We start from the raw sequence: 17,893 nt of genomic DNA, 5'->3' as shown, positions 1-17,893 counted from the left end.
ACGCTTCGTGCACTGATCGTTACTAGACTAACTGCGTGTCTGTTCCAACCCATCGCTAGCCTTCCCCACGTTTGGGTCTAGCCAGCACGCCACACGGGCACGCCGAATTACCGTGCGTAGTCCGCCTGATCGTGACAGGATGTCTGAGCCACGAATAGACCCAGCGGAATTCGAACGGCTGAAAGCCGAAGTGATATATCTTCGCGGTGTGGTAGATCGGATGAGCACAAAAATGGAGTCCCTCACCGAGAATGTCCTCCAGCTTTCCACTTCCGTCACCAAGCTGCAACGTCAGCCAGCGCCGGTGAGCGCGGAGCCCCGGATCGGACTACCAGATAAGTGGAATGGAGTTGATGGCCGGCCTGATGGGTTGCTTGCCACTTTAGACATGCTGTTTGAATGTCAGCCCACTAAATATGCCACCGCCCGTGCAAAAGTGGCAATGCTGACTTCTCTCTTGTCTGGCCAGGCTCAGGAATGGGCCGCGGCCCTCTACAACAATAAATCTGCAGCTTGCAATGATTATGCCCTGTTCATGGAGGAATTAAAAAAGACATTTGTCCCCCCGAGCAGTGAAGTGGAAGTGGAGTCACAGCTGCTTCATTTACGCCAAGGCAGTCAACCTGTCTGTCACTTTGCTTCCCAATTCCGTACCCTGGCCGCTAAGCTGAAGTGGGGTGACGCCTCTCTACGCTCCATTTTTCTGGAGGGACTGGCTGGTTACATCCGAGACGAGATGACCGGCCGTGAGGCCCCCAAAACTCTGGATGAGGCCGTGGACCTCGCCCTGAAGATCGACCAACGAGTGATGTCGCGGCCTCGCCACACCCCCCGGGCCTTCAACCCCTTCCAGCCTCAGAGGGCCACGTCTTCGCAGTCTCCTCCCCCCTCTGAAGGAGCTGCTGCTAGCTCACGCAGTGCATCCAGCTAGGAGCCCATGCAGCTGGGTGGACTCCCTAAGGGAGAGAGAGAGAGACGCTGGCGAGAGGGCCTCTGCGCCTACTGTGGATCAGCTCGACACCGTCGTCCCCAGTGCCCGCTACGTCCGGGAAACGACGACGCCAGGTAGGCTGCAGGGGAGTCCCACCTGGCCCTTCACACTTCTCTGGCCCCTCTCGTTTTCTGTTACCAGTAACATTCCACCTGAAACACCGCCAGTTCGCCTCTGAAGCCCTCCTGGACACCGGAGCCGCTGAGAACTTCATCGACCAAACACTAGCCTCCCGACTACGCATTCCGTTAACTCCTGTTGATCGATTTCTCCCGGTGACCTCAGTCGATGGGCGACCCCTCCAACCCTACCCGATCCAGTTCCAGACCCAGCCGGTTCACATGTCTATTGGGGATCATCAGGAGGAGATCCGGTTTCTTGTAGTCTCGGCCACTACCTCTCCTCTCATCCTTGGATACCCCTGGTTCCGTCAACACGACCCCCACATCTCCTGGTCTTCCTGCCAGGTCCTGGATTGGGGTCCCCAGTGTCCGCGCCGCTGCCTTCTCTCTCGGACCAAAAAGGACCCGGAGTCAGAAGAGGCCTCACCCCCGGAGCCCACTGATCTGGATAAGATCCCTCCGGCTTACCATGACCTGTCTGAGGTCTTCAGTAAGAGGCGAGCCTCTACCGCCTCATCGCTCCTACGACATGGCCATTGAGCTCCTCCCGGGAGCGGTCCCTCCTCGTGGTCGCCTGTTCTCTCTGTCTCCCGCAGAGAATAAGGCCATGGAGGAGTACGTTGCTGAGGCTCTCCAACAGGGTTTTATTCGCCCTTCTACTTCTCCTGCTGCTGCTGGATTCTTCTTCGTCAAGAAGAAAGATGGCAGGCTCCGCCCCTGTATAGACTATCGGGGCTTGAATAAAGTCACCGTCAAGAACCGCCATCCCCTTCCTCTGCTATCCACCGCCCTCGATTCCCTCGCCCAGGCCTGCGTCTTCACCAAACTGGACCTACGCAGCGCCTACAATTTGGTGCGCATCAGGGAAGGGGATGAATGGAAGACGGCCTTCATCACCCCTCACGGGCACTGGGAGTACCTGGTGATGCCCTTCGGCCTCTGCAACAGCCCTGCTGTCTTCCAACATCTAATCAACGACGTCTTGCGGGATATGCTAGGCCGGTGGGTGTTTGCTTATCTGGATGACATCTTGATCTACTCCCGCACCGAAGTGGACCATGTTCGCCATGTGAGGGCCGTGCTGAGCAGGCTGCTCGAGTACCAGCTGTTCTGCAAACTGGAGAAGTGTGCTTTCCATCAGCGGTCCACCTCCTTCCTAGGCTTCACCATCTCCTCTGATGGCCTGACCATGGACCCGCAAAAACTCCAAGCCGTGACCCAGTGGCCTCAGCCCTCCAGCCTTAAGCAGCTACAGAGCTTCCTGGGCTTTGCCAATTTCTATCGGCGTTTTATTCGGAATTTCAGCACCGTTGTCGCCCCACTGACATCCCTCACCAAACCAGCTAACCTGCCTAAGCCCTTCTGCCTCCCCCCAGGCGCAGAACGGGCATTCCGCGACCTCATCCACTGGTTCACCACGGCCCCCGTCCTGCTCCACCCTGATCCTGCCAGAGATTTTGTGGTGGAGGTGGATGCCTCCGATGTTGGCGCTGGCGCCGTCCTCTCTCAACATGGTCCGGATGGAAAACTTCACCCATGCTGCTATTTCTCGAGGAAGTTTTCGCCCACGCAGCAACGGTACGGAGTCGGGGACCGAGAACTCCTGGCCATCAAGTGGGCCTTAGAAGAGTGGAGGCATTGGCTCCTGGGGACAAAAGACCCTTTTCTGATCTGGACTGATCACCAGAACCTAATCCATATTCGGTCTGCCAAGCAGCTCAACCCAAGGCAGGCCCGTTGGGCCCTGTTCTTTGAGCCTTACAATTTCCACCTCGCCTACCGCCCTGGTTCCAAGAACGCTAAGGCAGACGCTCTCTCGAGACAGTTCGCCCAGGATGGCCTCACGTCAGACCCTGGACCTATCCTACCTTCTCAGTGCTTCGCTGCCCCCCTTCGGTGGCCCCTGGAGGACTCTATCCGGGATGCCCTGACCGCCAAACCGCCTCCGCCTGACACCCCTGCTGGGAGGCTCTATGTACCTTCCCGGTGCCGTCAGGAGGCCTTGCTCTGGGCTCACTCCTCCCCGCTCTCTGGTCACCCGGGGCCGGACAGGACCCTGCAACTCCTCCGTCGTGCCTTCTGGTGGTCCTCCATGGCCCGGGACGTCCGTGAATTCGTTTCCGCCTGTGACACCTGTGCTCGGGCCAAGTCCTCCACTCAGCCTCCCACTGGCGACCTTCACCCTCTCCCTGTGCCGAGACGTCCCTGGTCCCATGTCGGCCTTGACTTTGTTACCGGCCTCCCATCCGTGGGCGGTCTTGACACCATCCTCACCTTTGTAGACCGGTTTTCGAAGGCAGTGCACCTGGTCGCCCTGGCTGGCCTCCCTTCTGCCAAACGGACGGCCGAGCTCTTCTTGGACCATGTCGTCCGGCTTCACGGGTTCCCCGAGGACATTGTCTCCGACCGGGGGCCCCAGTTCACCGCCAGGTTCTGGAAAGCCTTTTGCCGCCTGATTGGAGCCTCTCCCAGCCTCTCGTCCGGCTATCACCCGCAGACCAATGGGCAGGTTGAACGGACCAACCAACAGCTGGGGCGCTTCTTGAGGTGCTTCGTCTCTGCCCAACCGTCGCTTTGGCCTCGTTACCTGCTGTGGGCTGAGCTGTCACATAACCTTCACGTCTCTTCTGCCACCGGTCTCTCGCCCTTTGAAACCTGTCATGGTTTCCATCCTCCTATCTTCGGCCATCAGGAGGTGGAGGTCGATGTTCCTGCTGCTGAACAGATGGTCCGCCGCTGTCGTCAGGCCTGGATCAAGGCGCGGGCGGCCATTTCCCGAGCCAACGCTCTGTACGCCAGGCAGCATCGTCGCCGCCATCGCCCGGGTCATCCTTTTCAGCCTGGGGATCGCGTCTGGCTCTCCACGAGGCACCTGAGGCTCCACACCGAGTCCAGGAAGCTCACTCCCAGATTCGTTGGTCCGTACGAGATCACTGCCCGGCTCAACCCCGTGACTTACCGTCTCCGGCTTCCGCCCGCCATGAAGGTCCATCCGGTTTTCCGTCCTGGACCGTCGGGTGCCGGTCGTCGGGGGGGGGGGGGGGGGGGTCCTGTCAGCCGGTGATCAGCTGATCGCCAGCTGATCACGGGGCCGGGTTTAAAAGAGAGACGCCACCCAACTGTTCGCCGCTCAGACATCGTTCTCCTCATGTCAGAAGCTCCAACTCTTTGCCGACATCAGTGTCCGTCTGATTCAGCAACCGTGAGTGTTTTCCCTCTCGATTCTTTTTCTGTAACGCCAGTCCGAAGCCACGCTTCGTGCACTGATCGTTACTAGACTAACTGCGTGTCTGTTCCAACCCATCGCTAGCCTTCCCTGCGTTTGGGTCTAGCCAGCACGCCACACGGGCACGCCGAATTACCGTGCGTAGTCCGCCCGATCGTGACAAGTCTCAGTCGCGCTGCCCAGGTTGCCTAGCAACCATGATACTAACCGCTGGAAACGTGTTATACAATTTTGTTTGACAGAAATGAAGGAGAACATATTTTGTTCATTTGTTTGTTTGTTTCTACATGATCTTTGTGTGATTTGATAAGTATCTGAGGCTGAGACGACAGGACTGTAAAACATGATTTTTGGCCTTCATTTCTGTACTGAACGGTCATTTTAAAATTAGCTAGTAAATAACAATTAGCTAATGTTGTTCATGAGACTAAAGTAATATCACTTTGGTAATGTAAATATAATATGGCCAATATTAAAGTTATTATATTAATCATTATTAGCTATTACAGCAGTGAACATGACCTCAAATACTGAGCTTCAGTACAGATTCAAGTTGGAGTTATTTATGTCTTATCACCTTAAATTGTCACTCAAAGACAAGTATCTTTGACAGTGTATATATAGGTGTATCATATATAAGAGACAAATGTTGTTCCTTCAGTATGTTTGCATAACTAAATTTGGCTCAATGCTTACATATATGTGTAAAAAGAAAATGTACGAGCTGTGAAAACTGTTTCTGATATATTAAATATTCGTTTATTGGGTAAGAAAATCATAACATGTCATAACTGCTTTAAGTCATACAGAATAGATATCAGAGCCTTAAACAGGCTGATGGGTCATGGGTCAAACTGGGCAGAAAGTATACAAACACATATCGTCCTTATAGAATATGATGTAACACTATAGATCAACTTACCTCAGAATATAGAAAGCATATAAACCATTACAGCATTATGATGCAACAAACACAGCAGTACTACTAATCCAAAATACTCAGCTTCATAGAACTGAAACAAACATTTATTTTTAGGTCGATTCTGCTGCTGATACATACTTTAGGTTTCTGAATATTAAACTTGTTGCTGCCTTTCATAGTGTGTAACTTGAAGGCCCTGAGTACTTTCTCCCTCACTAAAAACACTGGAATGATAAAACTATTTGAACATTACCTAATAAGACTGATTCAGGACAGACAAATAGTTATGCTAAACTTTTATAGCAGTCCTTCACAAGCAGGGAACAGTTTGTCTATTCTCTCCATCTGTCAGCTGCTGCCGGCTCTTCCTCCTCCTCTTCCTCACACACTGCTGAGTTTGTCCTGGTGGATCATCAGGGGTGCAAAGCCTCACAGATGATGTGCAGCAGTGGGTCCCTCAGTCTGTCCTCACTCTGGACACTTGCAGTTGTCACACATGGAAATCAAATGTGTGATAAGCTGCAGGATTCAAACACAAGTGTAACTTATAAATACATGTTCATACTTTTATTACACAATCAGAGAGAAAGAAACAGAGAGAGAGTGCAGGACAGACAGACAGGTGACAGTCTCAGGTGTTTACACTGCTACAAAACAGCACAAAAGAAGGAGGTTTTAGTGTTTGTGTTATTACGAGTGCTAAACAAGAAGAGTTCCCAGCTGGTACAGTGGACACATGTGTGACTCCTGTGATTAAAGCATCTTTCTTTCAGCGTAACGAGTGAACCGTCAGCTCGTTCAAACACACGTTGAAGTCCGTTTGGCTCGACACCACCGAACAGAGGCAGCAATTTAACATAGCTAACATTAACAGTGCAGTGAATCCTGCTTGTGCCGTGATATTCAGGACTGCAAACCGAGCAGCATCACTGAATTTCAGCTTGTTGTGTTTGTGGATATATGACTGACTTTAATTATCCATAAAATCATCACATTCTTTGTAAGATTAAGGCCGACTATTGAACGGCGTATATTTTGAAGTAAAGGCTTTAAAACCAAGTTAGTACAAACATCACTAATGTCACATAGCTTTCCCGACATGTGGCCAACAGTAATGTTTTAATGTTCTTCATTATTAAACATTTGCGCATAAATAAGTGACATAATATTCATTACTTACTTTTGAAAGTTTACTCTTCGGCCGCTCCATTTTTTTCAGAAAAATTATCTACACCACTGCCGAGCTATGAAGTCTGGGATATGTTGGGCCATAAAGGCTACAGCGACCCATCCTTAAAATTCAGGGATATGAAGGACGCATTTGACGGCCGCATTTCGAGCAGCCTTTGAATTGGGACAGCCTTCATCGCGTCGCTGTGACGTAATCGGTCTTGAAATGCAGCCTTTAAGGCTGCAGACCCTGGCTGTGTCCTTCAAAAGAGACTCTACGCCAGGGGTGTCAAACTCCAGGCCTCGAGGGCCGGTGTCCTGCAGGTTTTAGATCTCACCCTGGGTCAACACACCTGAATCAAGTGATCAGTTCATTACCAGGCCTCTGGAGAACTTCAAGACATGTTGAGGAGGTAATTTAGCCATTTAAATCAGCTGTGTTGGATCAAGGACACATCTAAAACTTGCAGGACACCGGCCCTCGAGGCCCGGAGTCCGACACCTGTGCTCTACGCGTTCTCAAACGAGGCTCAAAAGGCAAGGTTAGGGAAGCAATGAACTTGGCCTTATCAGTGAGAGATCGGGCCACGTAAGCTTTATGACCTCCATTGGCAGATGATACTCTGGCTTAGTGGGTGGATCCACTGTGCATGTGGCAGGTAGGACTACGTTTTTAAGAGCATGATACATGGGAGGAATGATGTGGCATGCACTTATTTCAAGCAACAATCAATTATTTCAAGCAACAATCAATTATTTCAAGCAACAATCAAGCAATATCCACCAGCCACGTGACCAACCCAACACCAGCAGTTGGCTCAAACAGACTCAAACGAATGTTCATGAAAAGTGGGAACTTCTGCCAAACCACGTGGCCTAACGGATAAGGTGTCTGACTTCGGATCAGAATATTGAGGGTTCGAGTCCCTTCGTGGTTGGTTGTGAGTCCTTGAGCAGCAGGCATGCGTTCCCAGGTTGTTCGCAGCAGGCCGACCTCGCGTCCTTTATGTCATCCAAAATTGCTACGCTGTTGTCAATTTCATGTCCTTCAACAGAGACTACGAGTTCTCAAACGAGGCTCGAATGGCCAGGTTGGGGACTGAAGCCATGAACTTGGCCTTATCAGTGCCAGGCTCGAGTCATCTTGGCTTAGAAGCAACCATAGAAAGTCAATAACATGCCATGACCTCAAGCGACACGGGTGAAAAAATCACGACTTGGAAGCATGCTGTTGGTGGAACTCCACCTGGAAAAGATCCAGTGTGCTCTGTTTCACTGCCCGTTGAAGGAATGTGTTGGAGTTTGTTCAAAAAACAGCCATGCCACTATACTTGAAGAATTTTCATTAGGAAACACACTGCTTTCGACTGTTTTCCTATTTTAGTTTACTAAAGTATGACTTTGTTAGTTTCTCCAGCCACATTGTTCATCAGCTGAACTGCATAGGTGGCTTCTGATCAGTAGGAGCTTCCAAGAGTTGGTTTTCATTGGTACAGCTTGAAGTAATTTCTTGTAAACACACATTTCTCTTGTGTTCTTAACCGTTCTTCCACCCTCTTTTTGGTATATTAGTCAACAAAAGGATCGGTTCACACACATGTTGTAGGCCAGTTAGCTCAGCTGGTCAGAGCGTGGTGCTAATAACGCCAAGGTCATGGGTTCAATCCCCATACTGGCCATTCCACCAGCCATCCAAGGTGCTGTGTCATGATAGACTGTGGATTTTATTTGGTGGGATCCAAGTAAAAAACCTCTGCCAACTTCCAAGTGAGTGATGTACACAACTACAAATGACAGCAAACCACAAAATTCACTGACACATGGCACGCTAATGAATACATTACATGCTTAGCTACAATCTCCAAATCACTTTTCCAGCTACTTTCTGGATAAATCACTCATTTCCAAAGTCTGACACAGCATACTGCATCAAAAACTGCTGCTTTATATCACACCTATCGACCCTAACATTAGAAGACGCACACCATGTATTGTTTTGTGGCAAATTTCTTCTTAAAGCGATTTTTGTAAGTCAACAGAAGACTTTTTTTTCCCACTATGTTGAAGTAATTTCTTGTAAACACACATTTCTCTTGTGTTCTTAACAGTTCTTCCACAGTCTTGTTTGGTATATTAGACAAAAAAAGGGGTCGGTTTAGGTACAAGTTGTAGGCCGGTTAGCTCAGCTGGTCAGAGCGTGGTGCTAATAACGCCAAAGTCATGGGTTCAATCCCCATACTGGCCATTCCAGCAACTGTCCAAGGTGCTGTCTCATGGTAGATTGTGGTTTTTGTTTGGTGGGATCCAAGAAAAAAACCTCTGCCAACTTTCAGGTGACAGATCGGGCCACGTAAGCTTTATGACCTCCATTGGCAGATGATACTCTGGCTTAGTGGGTGCATCCACTGTGCATGTGGCAGGTAGGACTACGTTTTTAAGAGCATGATACATGGGAGAAATGCTGTGGCATGCACTTATTTCAAGCAACAATCAATTATTTCAAGCAACAATCAAGCAATATCCACCAGCCATGTGACCAACCCAACACCAGCAGTTGGCTCAAACAGACTCAAACGAACGTTCATGAAAAGTAGAAACTTCTGCCAAGCCACGTGGTTGGTTGTGGTCGTGGTTGGTTGTGAGTCCTTGAGGAGCAGGCATGCCTTCCCAGTTTGTTTGCAGCAGGCCAACCTTGGATTGATTGAATCTTTATTTTGAACATGTTAAAAAAGTACAACAACATAGAATTAAAAGAGACAAATAAACAAAGCAAAACAAAAAGAAAATGAACAACCACAACTACAAATAGCTTTCATGTTTTACTCTTTCAATTTCCACACCATTTATATGAATCTGCACTTGTGCATTTCTAAGGGAATTCCCAAATAAGATTATTTTAGTTTTACTTAGATTTAGCAATAGTTTGTTCCTGTTAAACCATTTTTTAATTTTGCACAAAAAATATTTGTGTCATCTGCAAATAATACTAATTTTAATATATCAGATGCCTTACAAATATCATTTATATAAATAATAAATAATTTTGGACCCAGTACAGAGCCTTGTGGAACACCACAAGCAATGTCCAAGCATAATGAGGAATGGACACCCAGCTTCACAAATTGTTTCCTGTCACTTAAATAATTTTTCACCCATTGCAGTACAACCCCCCTGATCCCGTACCGTTCCAGTTTATTAATTAATATATCATGATTGATTGTGTCGAATGCTTTCTTGAGATCCAGAAATACTCCAGCTGCATACTGTTTCTGATCTATAGCATTCGTAATCTCCTCAATTGATTCGATTAATGCCAGAGATGTTGATGTTTTTGATCTGAATCCATATTGACTGTCAGAGGGTAATTTATATTTATCTAAGAATTTGTCTAATCGTTTATTAAACAGGTTTTCTAGGATTTTGGAGAATTGTGATAGTAAAGAAACAGGCCTGTAATTTGTTAAGTGGCGTCTATCCCCAGTTTTATACAGCGGCACAACTTTAGCTATTTTCATTTTGTTTGGCACTTTTCCCATCTGAAATGATAAGTTGCAAATATATGTTAGAGGTCCTACAATTCCTTCAATGACCTTCTTGACGATTTCCATGTCAATATCATTACAATCAGTTGATGTTTTATATTTACACATGTGTACAATGTCAATTATTTCTTTTTCCTCCACTGATGTGAGGAACATTGAGTTAGGGTTCCTATCAATCAGGTTTTCACTACAGTCTACTGATGGCAGTGACTCAGGAATTTGTTCTGCCAGTTTTGGTCCAATATTTACAAAATAATGATTAAAGCTGTTGACCTTATCAGCAGTGTTTTCCATAATATTGCCATTGTCGATAAAGTATTGAGGATAACTTTGTTGTCCAGAATTATTTTTAATGATACCGTTTAAAACATCCCATATTCCCTTCATATTATGTTTATTGTTGTTCAATATTTTACTATAATACTCCTTTGTACATACACGTATAATATTGGTCAACTTATTTATGTATTTTTCATATTTATTTTCAGCATCTTTTGTTCGTTGTTTTAGGAATTCCCTATAGAGTGTATTTTTCTTTTTACATGCATTTTGTAAACCCTTAGTGATCCATGGTCTATCTGAATATTTGTGCTTTCTGTTGTATTTTATTGTTGGACAGTTTTTATCGTACAATTCCATGAATATTCTTAAAAATATGCCATATGCAATATCAATATCAGTTTCTTTGTACACATTGTCCCAGTCCTGATTTAATAGATCATTCTTAAGTGCATTCATAGTTTCTTCTGTCCTTACACGTCTGTATCTCAGTTGTTCTTCATGCTGATTTTTCTTATAATTAGTGTCATAATCTGCAAAAACTGGTAGGTGATCACTGATGTCATTAATTAATATTCCCCTAACAATGTTGTTTTCCATATTGTTAGTGAAAATATTGTCAAGTAAGGTGGCACAATGTGGTGTAATTCTGCTAGGCCTGGTTATTTTAGGGTGTAAACTCAAACTGTACATAGTATTTAGGAATTCGTCGGTCATTATATGCTTTTTCGGATTCATCATGTCAATATTAAAATCACCACAGATAAACATAACTTTTTGATTTGTTTTAGAGAACATTTACTCTATGAAGTCATTAAATACTTGAATACTAGAGCCAGGTGTTCTATATATACAGCTAATTATTACATTTTTCTCTTTTTCCTTATAAATTTAAATTGTTATACATTCTAATAAATTATCAATTACAGTTGTCATGCTTTCTACCACCTTGTAATTTAGGTTTTTATCCACATACACAGCTACTCCCCCTCCACTCTTGTTCCTTCTATTTACAAAATTCACTTCATATCCCTCCAGTCCAAAGTCCAGTCCTTTCTCCGCATTGATCCATGTTTCAGAAATGGCAATAATTCCAAATGGATTTGTCAACTCATTTAGATATTCCTTTATATTGTTGAAGTTGGCATAAAGACTTCTGCTATTAAAATGGATTACTGATCATTTATTTTCCGTGTTGATGGTGTGCTTAAACTGCACACTTCTGTTGTTTCTTTTTCTTTTTTTTGCCTCAGATTTTCTTTGCTTTATGTCATCCAAAATTGCTACGCTGTTGTCAATTTCATGTCCTTCAACAGAGACTCTACTCAAACGAGGCTCGAATGGCCAGGTTGGGGACTGAAGCCATGAACTTGGCCTTAGAAAGTCAATAACATGCCATGACCTCAAGCGACACGGGTGAAAAAATCACGACTTGGAAGCATGCTGTTGGTGGAACTCCACCTGGAAAAGATCCAGTGTGCTCTGTTTCACTCCCCGTTGAAGGGCATGTCATATAGGTCACACAGTTTGTCATCAAGCCACTCTCATCGGCACTTTCTGGTGATTTCAGCTCTGGCTTGACTGACTGGGATTGATGTTTGACATCAAATATCAATACAGGACTCGTCTTTCTTCTGAGATTTCAAATATCAATGCCAGAATGGGCTGCAGGAGAGACACAGATTTGTGCAGCTGAGGTTGTTTGGGGTGCCTGCGTGTTCGCCTGCTGGGCCTGAGCGAGCCTCTCCACATCTGTGGCCCGGCGGTCTCTTCTCTTGCTGAGGATCTTAACGTAGTTTGCTGGGACGAGCCGGTGGTCTCACCGACCACGCTGACCAGGAGCCAGCCACGCACACGGGGCTGTGGCTCTAAACACGAGGGAGATAGTTGTAAACATGGGGCACGCTCACACAAAAGAAGAGCCCTCATCTGTTATTTCTAAGATAAGGAAAACAAAAATAGCAGGTTTTGGGTCAAAGCACTCAGAATCAAATGTCCCGCAGCCAGTAAAAAGCTCATCACCTTTAGGAGCGAGGTTGAGCATCTCTCCAGCTTGCATAGAAAGCTCCTCCTGAGAAGCAGCTGTAAAGTCATATTCTCCTCTGGCCACCACGTGGTCGTCCTCCTCGCTCGCCCAGTTAGTGTCTAAACCAAGCAAGGAAACTGAATGAAAGACATTCATCATTTTAACTGGTCTTAACCAAAAACAAGTCCTTCTGCTTTTCCTTACACTTGTAAAGTAACTAATGGCATATGGAGCTATGGTACCCAATTTATTTGCCACTGAGTTACACAAAGGCACATATGATGTCATACAAGCAGACTCATCTTTACACGTGTACTGCAGCCCTGAACATTACCAGCTTCAGATTCTATTATCAAACTTTGCAACAGCAGCCTTAATTACTTTGAACTCAAAACAATCAGCACCTGCAGCCACTGTCCTGTGTTGAGTACACCTCTCAAAACAACTAAATGTACTCATATGAATATGTGAGTGCTTGCTGTTCCATCTCTTCAGCCTGCTGCACAAACCTGCTGGGGGGACGTCCTCAAGGTGAGGTGTGTGTCTGTATCCTCCCAGGCTGTAGCCGCCACCGTAGCTGTAGCTGTAAGGCCTGTAGCCACCACAGATGGAGCTCCCATAGGGGCTGTAAGAGGGGAGAAGGAGCTGTTGGATGGACAGTAGGACTGCTGGACCTTATGAGGGGGCACCAGGGGCGCCATCCTGGCAGGACAGAAGGGCTAGCAGGGGTAGAGGAGCCTGTAGCTAATCCTAAATCTGTAGATCTGTTTGGTGACAACATAAAGATAGAATATCAGTAAAATCCACCCATAATTCATTGCAACATTAATTGAGCAAAGCATTAGTTCAGAAACGTCATGGAGTCAAGCTAAACCACAAACTGAATGAACAGCTCATAGAGTGGCTCTCTTCCACAGCGTGTCCTTTGTCCTTTCTCCCTCCCCTCAACCCCAACCAGTCCTCAGAGGCTGCCCCTCCCTATACCTGCTTCTACTGGAAGTTTCTTCCAGTTAAAATGGTGTTTTTCCTTCCCACAGTCACCAAGTGCTCGCTCAAAAGGGCTTGTTTTGATCATTTCGTTTCCTCTGTATTACAATAGGGCCTCCACCTTGCAGTATAAAGTGTCTTGAGGTGACTGTTGTTGTGATTAACGCTATATAAATAAACTGAAATTGAATTGAGTCAACTCTTCCTCCTGCCTCATCTCCAGCTCTGCTACTCTTCATCTGTACAGACGGTGGAAACACACAATAAATTCACCATCAACCAACAGCTAGCGGCAACTTTTAGCATGGGATGTTTTCTCACATGAGCTGACGTTATGAACCAGTCAACACACCTTAAATATCCTTAAATATCATTATCACAGCTCTGATTGTTCAGCTTCTCCAATCTGATGACCATATTCTCTTAACCTTAAAAAGATATGTTGATATGTCCAAAAAAGATAAAGATGTGTCAGATTTAATTCCATTTCCTCACTTAAAGTGGAAAAAAGTGTCAGGGTGGGGGGACTGATTGAACTGTGATTGTGGAATTTGCCTCACACAGGTGCGTTCACTGTTGCTTGTTTGAGAATACTGCTGTATATATACAAATGCTGACTGCATAAACAAACTGTTGTACATATATTTTTAGAATTATCTGAATATATTAAGAAAAAGACAATAAAAAACAATGACTTGCAGCATCAAGCGGAGGACTTTAATCTTCTCTTGTTTACGAGTTTGGGGACAGGTGAGCAGAGGACTGACAGATGAAAAACACGAGCTTTCTCTAAGGGTGTTGCCTCTCCCTTAAAGACAGGCTGAGGAGTTCAGTTACTCAAAAGGGGCTCAGAGTAGAGCTGCTATTCCTACACGTTGAAGAGAGGCTGATGAGAAAAGGAGAAAGAGGCCCAGGGCAGACCTAGGACACTCTGGAGAGGCTATATCTCTCAGCTGGCCTGAGGATGTCTTGGTGTTATCCCAGAAGAAGTGGAGGAGGTGGCTGGGGAGAGGGAGATGTGGGCTTCTCTGCTTAGGCTGCTGCCCGGGTAAACCAGTCCTTGATAAGCAGAAGAAAATGGATGGATAACAATAATAAGCAGAAGAAGCTAAAAGACACAAATTTAAAATAAAACATTATTAGTTATGAATTGAAAGATATAATTATTCAGCTATATAATAACTCAGCTTATAAATATATATGTAGGCATTTTTTTGAAGTAAATTATCGGGAAAAGGAACTGAGTTTGTTGGCAAACAGCAGCTACATTTTCTTCTGAACTGACAGTTAGCAAGTACAGAACAAACAGAAATGCAATGAAAATATTTCTGCGGCTTTTATTCATTTCACTTATTAACCAGAACTGCACAAAACAAACAAAAAGGCTCAATTAACAGAAGAGAGAGAAATCTAGCGAGACACACTGACTAGGACACGGCCTCAGAGGACCAAACTAGCAGTCAGCCACTTGTACGGCTGTGCAGATAAATAATTAGTTGCTTTTTTATTCCTGGGACTTCTGATCCTCTCCAAATACACAGGGAAGTACCTGATGCAGCTAGTTTTGGGTACTACCATCACCAAGCATTTAAAAAATCTATTAGAGGATAATAAAGTGTTTTCACCAACCAGAAGAAAAACATATTTTAGCGTATAAAATAGCAGTCTCTTCCAAACAAGTCCTTTAGCATGCTGATGTTAAAAAAGATCATGTAGAGTAAGACAGGCATAGAGAACAGCACTGACTGGGAGAGGCTTTGAACAGATGACATACTCAGATCAATTCAACATATAAGACTTTAACAATGCACAAGCATCTATCAAAAACCTATTTAATCTATCATCTGTGATATTATTATATACAATTATAATGTATTGTTCATCTCCCTTAAATAAACAGGCAGCCTTAAGGTATGAAATATTCATTTGTCTACTGTTTCAGTGGCTGATAGTGCCCCACAGGCCTCAATGTGAGTTTGAAGCCATTATAATGTTCAAGTTGTTTAACGATAAACCGATTTTGAATGAAAGCCACGGAACTTCGGTAGCACAAAAAAGTCTATATTCTTTGTGTCCATATGGATCAGTCATATTACCATTATTTCCCCCTAAGGTTGCCAAAAGCACCAAGTTAATACTTGAAAAAACTGCAGCAATACACCAAAATAGAATCAATATTCTGTTTACTTGGTGACAACGCTGCTTTTAGCCTTCAATCAGAAAGCTTGAGTTGGCTAGTTTAGCATCGGGCTAACGTTTAAAGCTTTCACTTTGGGGAAGTAACTCGCATTACTGCTACTGCTGTGTAATCTTGGTTAAATTCACAGCATATTCCAGAAATTACCCTGCAATAACTAACTGTTAGAATAGCGGCACCGTATTGCATCACACTGAGTGCATTTCAATCATTTATCCCGCGAGTTTGCTAGCTAGCAAAATAATAAAAACGATTTTAAAAATTAGCATGTGTAACGTCCACACTGGAGAAAATGATTTACTAGGACTTACGCAAACTCCTCCACAGTGAAAACGTACAAATCCTTCTTGCAGACTCCTTCTTGTATTTTTCGTTTTCCAGCAAACACTCATTAAAACGGCCTCCAGGCACGTTAGTGCGCTCACCCCCGACTTTTCGGGGAGGGGGGGTCACACATTGAAACAGACTGACGTGCAGAGGTACAAGGCAGCCCAGGCAGAGAAATGTTGCTTTTAGACTTTGCCATTTTATTTCTCTATCTGATAAGAAAACTATTCAATCAGATAGTTATTTGTGGTGAATGAAATACAGTTTCAAGACGTTTTAAGCACCAAATCCGAAATAGAAGCACTACAATATATCCAAGATTTTTCAAGGATTTCAAGCACCCGTACGAAACCTGCATATGCAGTTGATGATTGTTAAAATAAAATAGAACATTTTCATCAATTTCTTGTTTGCTCCGAAATCTACGACATGGCTATATACAGAAAAGCTCGACATGTTATGCAAAAGAAAAAAAAATACACGAACAAAAATTCTCGTAATTGCCAGTTTCGTAATTTCAAAATTCTCCAAAACTAACATTTTCTTTGATTGACTCATATTAAATTGCCTACGGTCAACTTTAGTGTGAACAATATTACACAAACAAACGTGTGTGTGCGCCTGCGCATACATCAGAATCACTTTGATCCCTTGTGACGCGGTAGCTTTACTTCGATCCTTCATGACGTGGTAGCTTTGCTTTGATTTAAAACCCATAATACGAGCGCTCACCCATTATACTTTATGGCATAACGGACGTTGACCTGACACCAACCCAAACCCTTTCCAGATGTTTTCAGAGCATTTTACAAAAGAAACCAAAACAAGTTCAGTTTTGTTTCTAACCAATTCACAGAGCAAACAGACAGATCGTGGCTATTAAAGTCAACAAGAGCGACCCTGAAATTCTGCAACAGGTAAAACTGACCAAAGAACAATTTCAATACGAGACAGATTATCAATCCAAGGAAACTGGATATATAAAACCTAAGCGTTTCAATGACCTCGAACAACTACTGAAGGTTAGACGAGCACCTGAAAATGGTCAACCATTATCTGTTAGTCTAATCAAACAGATGTTGGCCATGTTTCTGAGGTCGTTTTCTCCTTTTTTATGTTGTTCTTTCAGTTTTTCTCCTGAGATGAGGAGAAAAACCAGAACATTCAGACCTCACAAATTGTGTCTTTCTCAACTCTTCTATAAACTTAAAGAAGTCCAGACGCTTTTCTTTGCAAGCTCCTTTGACTACGATGACCTGGATGACTGAGAACCTTCACAGACATATCTTCTATAAAGGGTTTCTCTCAGGAGGGGAAGGCAGTGAGGCCTGGAGGAGGTCCACCCCATCACGAGGGTGATGTACTCACCTGTTACAGGTCTCCACCTGTAACAGGTGGAGACTCACCAGTACATTATGAACTCTGAATGTGTTTGCAGTGTGCGCAAAAGTTTCCATGTTCGGATTTCTTTGGGGGAGTTTATCTCTGGATGTGTGCAGATGTATGTGCATTAATGTGTGCCTGCATGGAGGTCTGATGTTGGCTGCTAGGATGGACCTCTGTGCATAATCACATGTGTGTGAAAGCATTTCCGTGTTTGGATTTCTTTGGGGCGGTCCATTAATGTAAAGAGCGGTGAGGCGGCCCACTCCCGGTTTTTCCTGCTTTCTTTCCCGCACCTGGAGGGCGTCGCAACCTCCTCATGAGGGCTGGCTAGTTTTTGGGAGTGTGTGTATGTGTCTGTACAACTGTGCTTATTGTTTTGTGTATTCCAAACTAACAGGATTATGACATCACATATATTTAGAATCTTACCACCAATTTGATCCTTTGATCCTTGAATCCATAAATAGGGGTGAGAAGCGATGACTTTTAGTCCATTAATCACAGCATTTATGTTCGCAGAATTGAAACGTTCACCAGAGAAGTATTTTGAAACATCTGGATCCTTTTCGGAGTAACTGCTTACAGATTCCAACATGTCTCAGAGAAAACAACCCTACAGATATTTAAGGCAAGTTTTCTTTCTTTTTTCTGTTTTTCTGTTGTTCACTAAAAGAAAAAGGACTCACACAGGCTCACCTCTACACGGCTGCCGTCTCCT

The 17,893-nt window shown here is 44.9% G+C and overlaps 1 long non-coding RNA gene and 3 other non-coding genes across 5 annotated transcripts; 3 read left to right on the top strand and 1 right to left on the bottom strand.

Annotated features, from left to right (window-relative positions):
* Nucleotides 1-7,296: 7,296 nt before the first annotated feature.
* Nucleotides 7,297-7,369, top strand: trnar-ucg (transfer RNA arginine (anticodon UCG)). Its single transcript has one exon. It is a non-coding gene; the product is annotated as a tRNA-Arg (tRNA).
* A 667-nt stretch (nucleotides 7,370-8,036) lies between these two features.
* trnai-aau (transfer RNA isoleucine (anticodon AAU)) lies at nucleotides 8,037-8,110 on the top strand. Its single transcript has one exon. It is a non-coding gene; the product is annotated as a tRNA-Ile (tRNA).
* Nucleotides 8,111-8,602: 492 nt separating this feature from the next.
* trnai-aau (transfer RNA isoleucine (anticodon AAU)) lies at nucleotides 8,603-8,676 on the top strand. The gene has a single exon. It is a non-coding gene; the product is annotated as a tRNA-Ile (tRNA).
* Nucleotides 8,677-12,118: 3,442 nt separating this feature from the next.
* LOC146504838 (uncharacterized) lies at nucleotides 12,119-16,276 on the bottom strand. Of its 2 annotated transcripts, none has more exons than XR_014877774.1 (3): nucleotides 12,788-16,276; nucleotides 12,275-12,397; nucleotides 12,119-12,190 (listed from the first exon to the last, which is right to left on the bottom strand). It is a non-coding gene; the product is annotated as an uncharacterized LOC146504838 (long non-coding RNA). The 2 variants fall into 2 exon arrangements; XR_014877775.1 differs by lacking the exon at nucleotides 12,119-12,190 and having other exon boundaries at nucleotides 12,788-14,324; nucleotides 15,774-16,274.
* Nucleotides 16,277-17,893: the final 1,617 nt, after the last annotated feature.

The sequence above is a fragment of the Neolamprologus multifasciatus genome, chromosome 13, assembly GCF_963576455.1.
Source record: "Neolamprologus multifasciatus chromosome 13, fNeoMul1.2, whole genome shotgun sequence".
Taxonomy (NCBI): Eukaryota; Metazoa; Chordata; class Actinopteri; order Cichliformes; family Cichlidae; genus Neolamprologus; species Neolamprologus multifasciatus.
Note: the sequence above shows the minus strand (reverse complement) of the source record. Positions and strands in the feature narration are given on the sequence as shown.